Below are 16,871 nucleotides of genomic sequence, written 5' to 3' on the forward strand. Positions count from 1 at the left end.
TTTAATTGCATGCATGATAAGAAAATAAAAAGGATAGTACTTCTGATTCACTTTTGTTTTATTAGAAAGTTTGGATTGGACATTATTGGACCTTGAATAACTAATTCACCCCCCCTCTCAATTATTCAAAAATAATTCTAACATCAAGAACCTCCTGAACTCCTAGAGTTAGTTAATAGTGCTACATATAGATGAAACAAGCATTTAGGCTAAACTAATAAGCATTTAATCTATATTGACTCCACATATGGAGATATTGCATAAGGAACTAGCCTTTGCTAAAAGACTCATGAAAAAAGATCCACATCTTTCTACTCATGAAGGCTTAATTTACCTTGCTACTGAGCTAGCCATTCAAATCAAGTCATTGGAGGTAGCTTATGACAATTGGGATGCTACTTTGAAAATAATGCTTGAGGTCCACAAAACATTTTTGGACAAATACGCTCTAAGTGTATAACCCTTTGACATAAGTATCAAAATGGGGGAGAATAGAAGTGTGGGAGAGATAATAATATGTATGGGGGAGATGACATTTTTGGGGAGCAGTCAATGGAAAGGAACAAAGTCAAATCTACTCAGTAGGAGAAATGATTTTGATTCAGATTTAGAACCAGCATAATCAACTCAGGGGGAGTTATCAAATTTTTAAGTATGATTGACGAGTCATAAGTTTTTGCAAAATTTTGAAGTTTTGAAGTTTTATATGTAAGTGGATATTATCTGAGTTATGTTTGAAAGGCTAAAGGTTATTCATGCATGACCACATATTTTCCCACTCATGTCAAAGGGGGAGATTATTAATCTTAGATTGGTTTTGACATATGAGTGAAAATATACTTAACTCATTTACTTAGTTCATGTCGAACAAGTAATACATGCCGAGCATAAGTTGTCAAATAGTATATGCCAAGTGACAAATATTTAGTATGAGCCGAGTAACTAGTAAGTGCCAAGCAGATAGTATGTTTTGAGCTATTTAGATGCTAAGTGATGAGTGGATGCCAAGTAATTCATAGACCGAGTTACAACATTGAAGTTATAGTTGACGCCAAGCATTAGGGACTTCAAGTGCCAACTGACACAGTTTTGACATAGTTGTTTGTAATGACACAAACTTCTTTGTAAACCATTTTTGGGTTGACTTAAGGATTTTTTTACGATCTTTTGATGATAAGGATTAAGCGACTAGATGGGTGAATCACAATCGTTGATTCATACCTAACCCTAAGTCACCTAGGTCTTCTTAAGGAGGAAAAACCCTAAACTTCTTAAGAATGCTTAAAGAGAATTGAAGAGATTTTGCATGCACAAACAAGAGCATTCATGGTGATTAAGGTGTTATGATTTGAGTTACATTTTAGAATCAGTTAAAGGTGAACAGAGGAAATGAATCAAAAGACATCAGAGTTACAGTTGATAAGAAATGATCAAGTACACATCATTATAGAGGCGATATAACATCAAGCAACATAGTGCTAACCAAATGATCATTGTTGAAACATTCTAACAAGTGAATCAGTTAAATCTCTTAACAGAGTAGTCCTAACAAGCTGTTATAAATCCTTTAACAAGGTGCTTACTTCATTGTAAGTTAAAGTCCTCTTACTAGACAAACTTCTAATAGGGTGTTGAAATCCTTTAACATGGTAAGATCTAACAGTCTTTGTAAGCCTTTAACAGGGCATACCTTTCATAGGGTAGATCATGTTTCATGATCAAAACATTGTAACCTTCATTGGATACACTTTATTATTGCATTAGTGAAGATTTGTGGGTGTCATCCCCACCCTAGTTTTACCTTCTCCTTGGAGGGTTTCTAGGTAACCAAATATCTTGTGTCATATATGTGATTGAATGTTTTTACTTTCATGCTATGGATGTATATGCTTAATTTGGTATTTCAGTTTATATACATAGATAGTGAGATGGATGTGTGGTGAATGGTTTTTGAGGTTGAAATTTTTAAATGTTGATTCAAACACCCCCTCCTTCAGAGTTTACTTCCCTATTATATTTCTAGCATATCCATGCTCACATACAATATCTGACTTTCTTTTATTCCCTTAATTAATTTCAAGTAAACTTGTAAAAACTCACCACAAAATGTGTTGCACAATATTCAAAAATAAATATTAAGCAATTCTATCAAAGGGTTAAAATCTAGGATGTCATCCCTATGATGCAAAGTAATTTAATTGGTAAAACAATTTAATTCCTTAGGGCAATTTTTCTAATACACCATTTTATATAAAATATGAATGAATTGATGTATCTTTGAATTGTCTTCTCCACAAAGCCTATAAGCTATTGAAATACTAATTTCTTGGTGAGTTGTCGCTTCTCCTAATTCTTTTTTTGCATGAACTGGAGCTTGCACCATCATAGATTTTCCCTTCTCATTATCTTTATTTTGTATCCTTCTCCATACTTTTGCAAAACTTTCCTTTTTTTTCTAATGGTATCTTTCTTGTTCTATCTAGTTTATATAAGTTATACAAAATCTTGCTTTATGCTCATAGTTGTTTCTTTTGTAGAAGAAGATATTTTGACCCTTATATGATTCAATATAATATAATTTTAATGATCAAGATCTTGGATTTTTTTATATTAATATCTTCTTCCTTGATGTTTTCTGTCAATGAGATCTTTGAATTGATTTGTTGCAACAATATTTTTATTGTATCTAACTTTATTGCCAACTGTGATAACTTTCTTGCAATTTTTCCACACAGTTTTCTCTAGCTATCAAGTGACACTTTCCTTCATGATGCTTGTTTAAAACCATTGTTTTATTCAAGAAAATCGAATGGGATTGTCTTTGAAGTATGGTGACCAATGGATGTCTCTTGATCTTGAAAATCATTGCTTAATGCACTACCATTACATATCATAAGAAACTTCATGCACTATAACTATCTTCTTCTCAAGTATTGTTTGATTATCAACCTTATCTATAAATCGCCAATCCTCAAGAACATTCAACACCATTTTCACACAACTAATTTTGCATTGTTGTCCATCTTCCTTCTAGTAAAGGCCTTGTGCCTTTAATTTGATTGCACCATGTTGAGAATTGCTACATTCATCCCTGAACTATGATAGCCTATTAGATTACCATCTCAACAAGCTTTTTGGAACCTTTTACTTCATTTTATCATTGCACGAAGGCCCCTCACAACATGAGCATCTCTATCCAAGTTGTACATGTCCATATTCTAATGAATCTCCATGACATTGCCACACCCCCTTAATATGATCTGCCACCAAACTTACATATGATCCTCATGATAGTATTGTTGATCGATCATTATAGATTACTTTTAAAGCACACCTTGGGATCACTTCTATTTATGACAATTAATGAAACATTTTTTTCTCATCACATAGTGACACTATCTCTACAATTTGTGGACACCATGGCTTAATTGTATTTATTGTAATAACAACAACATTCAAATTTCCTAAAAATTAGAATATGCTTATAAACAATAGAGAGAATATAAAAAATCATGCCCAAACACCATGGAGGAAATTGCACAAACAATCAATAGAAGGAGCTTTGCATTAGGTAAATTTTAAAAAAATAGAGAATTAACTCTTGAAGATAATTATGAACAAATGTCAAAGACATAAAGAGTTCAATATTTATGGATGTTTTTCCATCCCTATCATCCATGAGCCATATTTGTGTAAGCTAGACTAAGATAGGTAGTGTGATGGAAAAGTACCTGAGCATGGATAGTTTTCTAATTAAATTTTGGTGTTTCTCAAAACATTATGGCTATAGGTTAATAGGTTAACATAAGTTTTATGGAGTACATACTGTGGTTCTCTTCACACATTTATATATAGGTGAAACCCTAAAATTTAATGATTAATCCATGTCATTGGGCTAGATAACTAGAAAGTATCACAATTAGTTTCCTAGGCATATTGGTGTATATAAATGCATCATTGGGTGATTTTAATGATGTATTTTCTAGTTTACTATTAGTAGTTTTTAGAAATTGTTGTTATCTTTTGACATACAACAATATATTTCCATCATGAGGGTAGTCGAAAGTATGGCGAATGATTAAAATAATTTGTTCTAGTTATGGTTTGGCATTGGATTATGCCATTAAAATGTTATTCTAAATCACATATGTTTGGCTAATGAAATCTTAAATAGGTAATGTCAGGTAGATGGCCACAATAATCAAAAGGCATTCTCATATATTGTTATCTAGATGAAATATGTAGTTGTAAATTGTATTAGTGTTATAAGTTTTCATTGTCTTGAATGTGGAATAGTTAATGGATGAATGATTGATTCTATAGAAAAGATCTCATGTCAGATAATGTTGATCATATAGTTTAGATGGTCAGCTAGAAGATGAAGAACAAGTTTCATATATATTGTAACAGTTGAAGTTTTTATTTAGAATAGTTTAGTAGTAAATTTGGAGGGCCATTTTCTTGCTATTTGTAGGAGTCTAGAATAAAAGTTTTCAATCTATTTAGGATTGTTGAATTCAGGTCGTTATTTATAAATGGGTTGCTAGCTTAGAAGTTTATTGTTAGGATACCTTTTATAGGTAATTAATTGCTATTTTCAATTTTTTTTTTTGGAGTTGTAGATGCTATAATTAAAAGATACAATGATCTACAACTTAAACAGTATCCAACATGCATGTTTAGTTATATTTTTTGGTAGCAAAATCTATAAAATCCATTGCTCCTTTATTGTTTTTTTGTTTTATATCAGAAAATGTTTGACATCAAAGAGTTGTTCAACTATAATTCAGAATATGCTTATCATTACAGAAAATATAGAAAACAATATGTATTTTCATGATGCAAAATGTGAAAGGGTAGACTAGAGAGGTGCATTGTTTTACAAATGGCACCCAACATTACCCTTTGCCTCTATAGTGCATATAATATCATTTGGGAGAATGTATTGAAAAATAAGAAAAAAGCACTGGCAAAAAGATTACTGACCAATAAGAAAATAGTGAGGAAAGGGATAGAAATTAGTTTAATATTTAGGGAAGAAAAGGGCTTGGGAAAGTAGGAGAAAAGAGGCAGAGGAAGGTTCTTTGCAATAATATTTAGGGTATCAAGCCTTCAATCAAGTGTCTTACTAGAAGTGGAGGCATAAGCACATCAACAACCTCATCTAAGATCTTCCTCAAGAATGTGATAACGGATGCAAATTAACGTTAATCACACATTATATTATGGAAACTTTTGTCATGTAAATAAAAGTATATTGAAATAAAAGTATGTAGATATTTTTAATAGTTTATTTGCATGACCATTTGTATTACATGTATTACATTTGATAGAAATAATAAAAGTGGTATGTAAACCGTTTCTATTAAACACTTGTCACTCGGTATAGGTTACATACAGTTCAAAATGAGAGCACAAAAACCAACATAAAAAAAAAAGTGCACAAAATAAATAGGAGTGAATGACAAGTAGAAAGACCGGGCCCACATCCATCTAAGTAGCCAAAGATAGTGTGTTATATTTAAGGCTGGCCATAGTGTTCCCCTTCCATCATCATAGATAATGGTTGTTCCTTCAAGAATCAAGATATTTGTGAACTTTATGAGAAGTTTCACATTGAGGATTCCTTTTCTACACCATACTCCACCAAAGGTAATAATTAGGTTAAGACCTCTAACAAAAAAATATTGAAAATCCTTAAGAAGATGGTTCATTGAAGTTGGTCATGCACTAGTACATTTTGACTCATTTTTCAACAAAAAATTGTCAATTTTTTTAATCCATGTTGGTCGAACGTTCGACCAATTGCTATGTTGCTATTTTTGTCATCAAAATTTTGACCAATGCTTGTATGTATCAGAAGTTCAACCAAGCATTTGGTCAAAAATGACTTTTTCTATTTTGAGGACCATTGGTTGACATTTCAACGAATCTTGGTCAAAATATCCACCAAACATTGGTCAAAAGTTCTACCAATGCTGGCCCTTGATCGATTAGCATGCCAAACCCACGACCAATGAATTGGTCAAAATTTTGACCAAGATGATTTGTTTAAAAAATAATTTGTGGAAGGTAAATATCCAAAGTAATCATTAACAATAGCTTGGTCAGTGATTAGTTTAGATATTTTATCTTCAAGTCTTTAGTGGCTCTACCACAACCTTGAGATGAGATTTCATAGACCTATATTGATGACACTACAAGTGACTATAGATGGATGGGGTTCTTTGATATTGTCTACACATACAAGTCCAAATGTGATTGTACCTTGATCATTACCCTCTCATACCCTTGCAAATCAAGCCACTTCAACCAGGGAATATAATCCTCAATATCAATAGACCCATGATACATAAAAGTCTCCTCAATTACCTTGGAAATAATCTCCTCTAAGACCTCCGACTCCTCTCCAAAATACTTCTCATTAATGATCATAGACATGAGTGTCTTGAAGTTCAAGAAGGAGAAGAACCTCTTCATGTTAACACTATTATGTAATTGAGCCTGCTCAAACAGAGAAGCAACTCCTTTGTGAAGTTGTTGGGATCTCTTGGGAGAAAAAGACTGGATTCTCTTGGGAGAGAGATGCTCAAGAACATAGATCCTTTGAGCAATTCTCTAGAAGGGGCCATATGTAGCCCAAGAAAATATTGAATAATTGTATGCAAAATGATTCCCTTGTGAAAGTTGAGGCTTTGATCCCAAATCCTTGTCATTCATTGTGAAACACTCTCTTGCTAACTCTGTAGAGCTTATTATTGAAATAGGGCAACTTTCAAATTTAACATGCATAACTAGCCCATAGCTTTTAGCAAGAGAAGCTAAGATATGGTGAATTGACCTTTTACTGTGAAGAAGAATATGAAAGTGACCAATTAGGGGAAGACTGCTTGGGCCTAAGGAAGACGGTTCTTGTTATTAGAACTTGCAAGGATTTTCAAGAGAAAAAGAGCAACATAAATTGCAGTAGCTCCTGCCACAATAAGAGGCCATGTCATTGTTAGCTCCATCTCAAACCTCTAATTTTCTTTTTGAATGCTATTAAAAGTACATTGTGTTACAACACTTATATAATCACACCAATAAAAATTGTGTCTTGGGCATTTTCAGACATCTAAGCATCTTTAGTATTGGAAGACAATTGAACAAGACTGCTCTTCTCTGAGACTTTTGCACTGAAGATAATATCATCCAATTAAGTCCTATACTTGATCTAGTTTGTACTTCTCTTCTGTCTCCAAGACTTTTGAACAAAGCTCCTCCAAGTCCTCTTGCAATTGGGTAACTCTTTCTCGCTCCAACAAGACTACTTGGTTCAAGGTCTTTGAGCTTTTATTCCTATAATTTTTAAGCTCACCATCTAGGTCTTTAACTTTGGAAAGGAAAGAATTAACAACATTATTTTTTCTAGAGCCGAACTCTGAATGAAGTACTAAAAGGACTAATATGAAAATTGACCCTCCAAAATCCTTTCGGCAAAAGAGACAAAGAAACCAGTACCATTTCTAGCTTTCTTGAAATATGATTTCACCTTTTACATTTTTATCAACTACACTATTTATAAAAATTAATGTCACAATATGAGAAAGATTCATTTCGAATAAGAAGGGTTATCATGGAAATTGGGTATTACTTGACTCATTGTCATATATAATTGTTAGAACAAAGAGCTTGAGATAAAACAACAATTGAATGACAAAAGTTTAAATAGTAAAAAAAAAAAGAGTGTGAAAGAAAAGATGAGTTATGTTTTGGTGAATTACTTTAAGTTTATATGAATAACAAAAGAAGTGTGAAATAAAAGATGAGTTAGGGGTTGGTGAAGGACTTTGTAAGCTCTTAGTCATATAGAAATCCTTCTTATGAAAGTTTCTTTGCCAAATGTCATGGTAAAATTAATTCTAATAGCATCCAAATATCTTTGGACTCTTTTTGGAGTTGTTTGAAGAGACTTAGTTGTTTCCCTGCACAGTTCATGTCATCCTACAAATGAGATTACTAAACATTCTACAGTCAAACCAACCATACAGTATTTGTAATATTTTATCAATCTTCATCATCTCGATATCATTTAAGATCTTCACTAGTTATTTAAATCAAATTAAAAGATCTCAATTTGTTCATAGTATTTTTTTTTTCCAGGGAATCACTTATGACAATCCAATTTACTGTAAATCACATCAAATAACATACAAAAATGAGAAGAATATATATGACTCGGAGTGGAGATTATTTTAGAATCATATCAACATTTGGACAAATTTGGAGGAGGAGATTCTATGCTTGTCAATTTACTTGGCCTATTCTGTACAATAAAAACCATTGCAAATCCCCAAGTTATATGGACATTGAGGTGGTAATGAATCAACCAAGCTTGTGCCCATCCAAAATAAAAATATTCAAAGTTCCAAATGTTATGAAATGATAATTACATTAATAAAGTTGAAATCTATGCTACATTCTTTAGTTCAGATTAAAATGAAAGAAATGGCATTAGTATTCAAAAAAGATAAAAGGTAAAACAAGGAAACTACACAAGTATTATATTTTAGTAGAGAAAAGTTGATAAAAAGAAAGTGTTAAAATAGTTAAAATGGGTATAACTATTAGTATTTAAAATATTATAAGAGAAGGAATTGACTATAAACACTTAACACTTTTTTCTACAAGTTAGTCAGTCATTAGTGTATAATACTTAAATCAACTGAGTATTAGATATAACATAAACATTGTGAATTGTAAGAAAAATTTATGCTGGAAATCTTAGAAAGTTTAGTTGTTTATAAGGGTATAACAAAGTATTAAATCCTAAGAACATGCAGAATTGGTGTAGGAGCACCAAGGTCACAAGCCAGAGCTATGAAAAGCACTAGGATCACTGATGGATCCTTAGGTGGAATTGAAGACAAATGGCCTTCTAAGGTCATTAAAACTTGTAATGAGAATGTTCATGGTCATTAATACTATTTTGATCATAAATTGATCTTGTTGTAATCACAATCCTAAATGTAAGCCTAATGGTAATGCTAAAGTACCTAAGGATCACTAGGAATGGATTATGGTTTGCTCCTAGGTTAGGGGATTGAGTAATGATCAATAATGGTTTTAAATGATGTAATAAGGCTATTAAAGCCTTTAAGTGGTGTTAAAAGCACTAAGAGTGCAATAAGTTGTAAAATGCCTATATTGTCCATATGAGCCTAAAAAGTCTTAATTACAGTTAGTGGGGGTTACTAGCTAGGGTTTATGAGCTAGTTTGGTTTTAAAGGTTTTCCTTAAACCTTTTAGACATTTTTTTAGATGGCTTAGAATGGTGTGTTGCTGAGTTCACAACTTTTGTTCTCAACTTGATAACAAATTACTTGTTTTGGTTGGTAATAGTTAGATTAGATTGGCACAAAGATAGTTAGGAAGTAGTTAGTTGGTATTTAGAAGAGTTAAGGTCTATTTCATAGAAACCCACATGAGTGGACAAGGGAGATCAATATTTATATGTAATGGCACGAATTTGAAACAATTTTGAACAATAAAAGTTTAATTCTTTGCAAACTTGGAAGCCACTGCTTGTGGGTACAGTCTAGAAACAATGGATAGTTTGATTGTGATGTTTGATTTGGGTTGATGTAGACACATTTATTAGTTTAAGATTGTACTTGTTTATTTTTCTATTACTTTGTTTTTATTGTTGACAACACAGAGGATTAGACTAGTGTAGACCCAGTGATTGGTTTAGGCTTTTAGAGTCATGTGTGCTAGATCAGCTAACGAAAATATCCATTGTTGAAAAATGCATGAACTATTTGAGGTGAGGGCAAGGGAAAACAATTCTTGAGTTACAATTACAAAGGTCAAGAAGGAAAAGCACACACAATCTATCAAATTTTCCTTTCATTGCTAAAGACAACAATGATGGTGATTCTAGTTGCATACAATCATGGGTTGTGGCACTAAGTGCAGAGTTGAATCATATTAATATAGAATTAGGGAGTTTTGGTGTTTTGTCTATTGAGGAAGGTAGAGCCTTCTTAAGAACAATTTATCACAATAAATGAGTTGAATATTCAATAATTTGAATTGTGAAAAAACCAAACTCTGCCCACAAAATTCTAGTTGTTTGGCAAGCTAAAAACACATTTTATAGAATTATTATCGCTATTACTAAGGTGTTAGAGTTACATAAAATATTGGATAAGATCAAGTATGCAACAACTATAATCATAACCGCTCTACGAGAACCACAAACAGTAACAATGAGTACATGAAAGACTGATATAGGAGGCCATATCCTGCATGATAGTGTCAATAATTTTCTTGAATTCCTCAGATTGCAATAAGGAATAGATGAAGCTATAAGGTCAAGGATGAAAATATATATTTAACAAGCATTATGTCTATGAGAACTATAAATATAATTAGCAACACAAAATCTTGGAAGAATATTTCTTGCACTACACTAGTATTGTCCATCCATGTGATGTACAGATCCAATATTATCTCTACAACACCTTCCTAGTGAATGTGTACTTCAAATGGATACTATTAATTCATATATTCAATATCTAGAAATATATACCAAAACTTATTATATGCTCACTAGTAATTAAAGATCAACATCTTTTGAAATCTTGGAAGAATCTACAAATCCATATCTTGAAATCCCTAGCCACTACTTCCCTTAAAATAAATGGAAAATCCCAAATGTGATTTAAAGAATGATTAAATCAGTGTAAAGGAGAGAATGTAAAATGCAATATTGATATTCATAAATTTATATTGTATTGTATTCATAAATTTGTATTGATATTCAATAGATGATTCTGTAATTTATGTTGATGTATTGAATTCGTAGATGCCTAGAGCCAAGTATACCTATCAGTGAAAATGGTGAGCATTGAAGAAAGTTGGTATACATATGAATTAAAGTATAGAAATGGAGTTAACAAAAAATTAAAAAAAATTACCTGATCAAGGTTGATTATTGTTGTAGTTCTTAATAGGGGAGAAGTAACATGATCTAGATAAGTAGTAGGACTAATCAATACATCTTTCTATACAAGGCTTGCAAGATCACTATTTGTGAATCCAAAAAATCCTGTCATGGCTCCTGCATTATTCCGATACAAAATTTAGGTAGTTATATGAAAATCATTCAAGACGTGGAATAATGGGAATGTATTGAAGAACCTTGTGAGGCACCTTTTTCGTTATTTGATCTGATCAATATCTACTAATATGACAAGCGGGACATTCTGTTGCAAATTCATGTTGTTTATGATATAGAATTTGATCATTTGGACATGTATGTATTGTCTGATACTTCATTCCAAATTGATTCATAATGGTAGATAATTCTCGGTATGAATGAGGCAACATGTTTAATGGTGGTAACAAAAACTCATCTATCAATACCATCTTCTTTAATCATGTCCTCTAGCACATTATCATCTTCTTCCATGGGAGTGTTATCCTCATCTTGGATATTCACACCTCCATGTTCCTCCAATTGGAAATCCACATTCACTAATCGACGAAAATCGTGGTCCACTTCAATGCGACCATGTTTTCTACAATGACTCTGGGTTGTTGTGGTTAATATTCTTTGATTCTTTAAGCCCTTACACTTTTTGCAAGAACAATTAAATTTATTAACTTTCTTCAGAACTGAGACCACAATCTAGCAATTGTCTCATTATTTTGTTTCGGGTTCATATTGCCAGGCGTGGTCTTTCTTCATAGGAAAATATATCTGCAAAATTATTGGACATGTTATACTTAATGTTTATATCTGCACATATGGTTTTGAAAGAAAAATTTGGTGTAATTAATGTCTATATCTATAAAAATATAGGACATGTTTTACTTAACATTTATATCTACACATATGGTTTTGAAAAAAATTTGGTCTAATTAATGTGTACATCTACAAAAATATTGGACATGTTGTACTTAATGTTTATATCTGCACATATGGTTTTGAAAGAAAAATTTGGTCACCTTGCTCAAATTCACCCATATTATAATCAATGACAAGTTGTCCCTTACATAAAATTTCATTATTTGTGGCTAAAGGTTTATTGTTAAGGAAATTGGCAATGAAGTAAGGAAAAAAGTTAGAAGAAGCCAAATATTTCATTACAAGTATCACCTCCCAAAATCCAATCACATAAACAAAAAGAAAGAATTTGTAGAAATGCAAGATGGAGAAACTAAAGAGTTGAACAAGGTTCTGATAAACTCAAAATTGTTAAATCTTCCAAAAAATTAGAATTCTTATATGTTCAATGTACAAAAAGCCAAAGTGGGGCACTGGTGCAAGGGCCCAAGGTCCTAAACAAGATGGTCAAACATCAAAATTTGGATAGATTAGGTGATTAATAAGTGTCCAAGTTGACACATGGCAATAAGTCAATCTCAAGCATCCTAGAATATTTTTTTTCTTGCATGTTGTAATAAGGCCTATGGGCAAGTTGTAGGTTAGTCAACATTGGTCAATGCTATGAGTTGACCAAAAATCTTCAATTTTATGTTTTTTAGAGATCTTGCATGATTTGTCAAATTTTGGTAAGCATTTGAAGTCATTTGTTTGGAAATATTGAAAAGTTGCCAAAATTGTCAAAACATTGTCATGCAACTTTTTTTGCAAATTTGGAAGGTCAACAGTCATAGTTGTGTGTTGATTGAACAAGTAGAGGTGAATAGGTAAGGTCAAGAGGCTTGGCCTATAAATTGAATGTTCTTCAACCTAGGAATGGTGTTGGTGTTGTGATGCATACAATTTGAATCAATAAAAGAAAAATTTGGTGGGAAAATAAGTGCAGACAAAAAGTACTATTTTGACAAGCAATTAGAGGAATGGAGTTGCAAAAGAGGTTCATGATGACAAGAAGATGGTGATGGGTCAATGCAAGACCATAGACAATATAGAATTGGAGTCTCTTAATGCAAAGGCAATGAGTTATCCATGGACAATAAGCATTATTGAAGTGCAGAAAAATGAAGTGAAAATAGTAAGGTTAAAGTTGTTGAATTGGATGAAGCCATCATTTTTGGTAATTTGTATGTTGAATAGTCAAAGTATGGTATTTATGTCACCAAGGCAAGGTAAACCTTGTATAAAGATGAAAAAGAGTGGTTCATGTGGAGCCAATGTATCTCAGATAAAAGAGCCATTAGACATTGACACAATTTTGATTATTCCTATAATCCAAAACAGGGTTGAAGAAAAGAAGATCACAGTTTGGCCTCCAAGACGAATTACAAGAATACTCATGATGTATCCGCCATCCTTGTCCAACAAAAACCCCTCTACAAAAATTACAAAAATACTCACCTCAATAATTGAAAATCTAGTTATTCTTAATATTTACAAACAATAATAGAAAACAATGTTGATGATGGGTGTATGAAGTAGTGAATGAATGGTTTCATTTTGATTATCTATTTTTTCAAAGTTTCAAAACAAATTATACAAAATATAGTCAATTATGACATTTAAAAATATACATAATCAAATTCAATGGTACCTTGTTGAATGTAATTTAAAACATTGAAATTAAAGTTGTTATTAGTATTTACATAAAATAATAAGTTTTCTACCATCTATAAAGCAGTTTCTGATTAGTTTTTATTTTGATTATCTATAATGTTTAGACCTTTCAAAACATATTGTTTTTATAGTCTATATTATTTTGATAATCTAGATGTCCAAAAAAATACATATAGCTAAGTTAATCAACATCTAGAAAAACATACACCATCTAATCTAATGATACATCGAAAAATATGAATTTAGAATATTGATGTAAAAATATAAATAGATGGATTCATGTTGAATCACTACTCATGAAACATGGGTCAATGAGTCTAACTCAAAAATCACATAGTTAAATCTTGATAGCAATATCACAATTTGACTTGCTATGGAAATTATCTCCTACTTATCAATATAAATAGATTTAAGGCTGAACTTAAATAGTACGCTCATGTTGTAACTTATATGAATGAATTTCACTAAAATTTTCATAGAATCTCATTTATTAAACAATTTCGTGTAAGCTTTACTTCACATAAAATAACTATAGAAATGATATTAAATCACTAATAGAAAATTTGGTTTTGGTTTTGGCTATTAACTCACTTAGAAATGCTGCAAACCCCAAAGCAATAGCAAGATACACCAATATTAACAAAAACTGCAATTTGAATTGAAAACAATCATAAAGCATTCATATAAACACAATAACTAATTGACTATTAATGCTACAAATGAAAGATTATTGAGAAGATCGATGAATTAGCATTCCAAGACTCACCTTTCTTTGTTCTTTTAGGTTGCCATCTTCTAGGTTGACACCATATCCCTACTCTTTATAATGGATTTGGCTGAGAGTCTATAAGACATTGTTGCATGAAGAATAAAAGGCATCAACATTCAAGAAACCTGATAGAGGCTTGTGCATAAGTTGCATGGTCTTTGGAGGGTTGCAGTCAGTCATGGGATGTTGAAGAATCCATTGGTGCCTGGAAGCACAAATCAAAATGCGGATAGCCCTATTGCCACTTTGAAGTGGGTTTGTTCAGCATGGTGTATATATCTCACACAATCAAATTTGGGACATTATGTATGTATACATACATAGGTATGTATACATACCTATGTATGTATACATACATAGGTATGTATGTATACATACATATGTATGTATATGTATGTATACATATATATGTATGTATGTATATATATATATCTATATATGTATATATATATATATATATATATATATATATGTATATATATATATATATGTATATATATATATATATGTATATATGTATATATGTATATATATATATATGTATATATGTATATATATATATATATGTATATATGTATATATATATATATATGTATATATGTATATATATATATATATGTATATATGTATATATATATATATATGTATATATGTATATATATATATATATGTATATATGTATATATGTATATATATATATATGTATATATGTATATATATATAAAGCAAGCTCTGCCTAGGGGGAAGTACCCTTTATATTACCAAAATAGAACTTACAAATGATATTAGAGATATCTCTCCAGATACAAATAACTGATCCAAAACAAGCAAGGCTACCAAACTTTAATGATAGAAATAACTAATTCCTTTACTGATTGATATCAGCCTAACAACAACTTCTTCTGGGAAGAGATTAACATTAGCTTGATAGAAGGCCTCAAATTTACTCATATCATTCTCCTTTACTATGCACAATTTGAACAATGCGCAGGCCTTCTTCATAATCTTCTTCTTCCCTTCAGCCTCTAAACAAAGAAATCCCATCAAATCACCATTAGAGATATTAGTGTCTATCATATCTATAGTATTGAGCACCTCCAAATATAACTCCTCAACAACCATTATGTGAATCATACCATAAGCTAGCATTGGGTGTCCCTAGACTTGGATGATGGGTTGAAAAATATCGAATACAAGATTTCCATTGTGAACATGTCCTCCTACCCAATATTTGACCCCCAATAAAGTGATCATAGTCTCCTTCTCTTGATCATTGGCAATTGTTTGAAAATCCTACTTATCTGCTCCTCCAGTGTCTCCTCCAATGACTCCACTTGAGTGCATTTGCAATTTATGCCCAAGAATATTGCCATAATTGTACTACGAAATTGTGTCCAAAGTATGAAGGCTTTTCTCTTTATATCAAAATCAGAACCAACTCTGAATATGCTAGAATCCTTTCCACATATTCGAAAGGATAGTAGTAGAGATATTGGGGACCAAAGCCTTGTACAATAATTGTCACCTCCCTCCTGTTGCACTGGCTAAGCCTGATTGAACTAGCCAATTCTAGATATTGGGAGTGTTGCAATGTCTGTCGTAATGACATTGTGTAGAGCCATTGGGAGAAGATTGTCCTGACTGAACACCAATATTGTTAAATTGCTTATCTTAAACTCAAATAAAAGTAGTGAATATATCATTACCTCTATTCCACCAAAATTTATTTAAGGAAAGTCCAGTGCCATTCTTCAATATAGGAAAAGGTCCAATTTCCTCTGAAGCTCCATAAGCCACTAATGAGCATCCAGGACTGGCGAGAGAGGAAGGAAGGCCCAACTTGTCATTCTCATTTCAATGGCTTGGATTGTTGGGTGATAGAAAGGGTTGCCTTTGATGAATGCCACACACTAGATGCTCCAATAGTGCGCGGAGATGAAAATGAAATAAACAAGTAACAAACAAACTTCTCCATTTTGTTATTTGAACCCGAGTTGGTCAAAATTTTTAACAACTTACCCCAAGTTGGTCAAAATTTCGACCAACTTAGGCATAAAAAGAAAAAGAAAATGTATTGAACAACTCTCTACCCAAGTTGATCAAAAATTTAGGTCAAAATTTGACCTATAATGTACTAGCAATGACTGGCACATTTAGCTTAACCATGCCTTATGGGATTATTGTACTAGTGTTTGCATGCCTGCATGCACCACACCGTATTCTCTTGTATATATCTTTGAAGCCATTATGCCCATTGAGGTCGAATTGCCTTCCTTGAGGGTTTCATTACACAATTATATTAAGTGATGAAGACTACACAATCTCTTGCTTATATGAACTAGAATTAATATATGGAAGATGAAAAAGTATATTCAATCATCACACTTACTAATAATGCATGTGTCATAGTTACAATCACCTATTGAGGGCACGTACATTCAAGATTAGTGATTTTATCCTTAAAGAAAATCAAATAAATTAGCAAGATTATGAAAAGAAGGGAAAATTTGAACCTAATTAGCTTGGTCCATATATTATCACAATTATATATAGATC

The sequence above is a fragment of the Cupressus sempervirens genome, chromosome 2 (genome assembly GCF_028749045.1).
Source record: "Cupressus sempervirens isolate cs-2001-9-10 chromosome 2, ASM2874904v1, whole genome shotgun sequence".
NCBI classification, from domain to species: domain Eukaryota; kingdom Viridiplantae; phylum Streptophyta; class Pinopsida; order Cupressales; family Cupressaceae; genus Cupressus; species Cupressus sempervirens.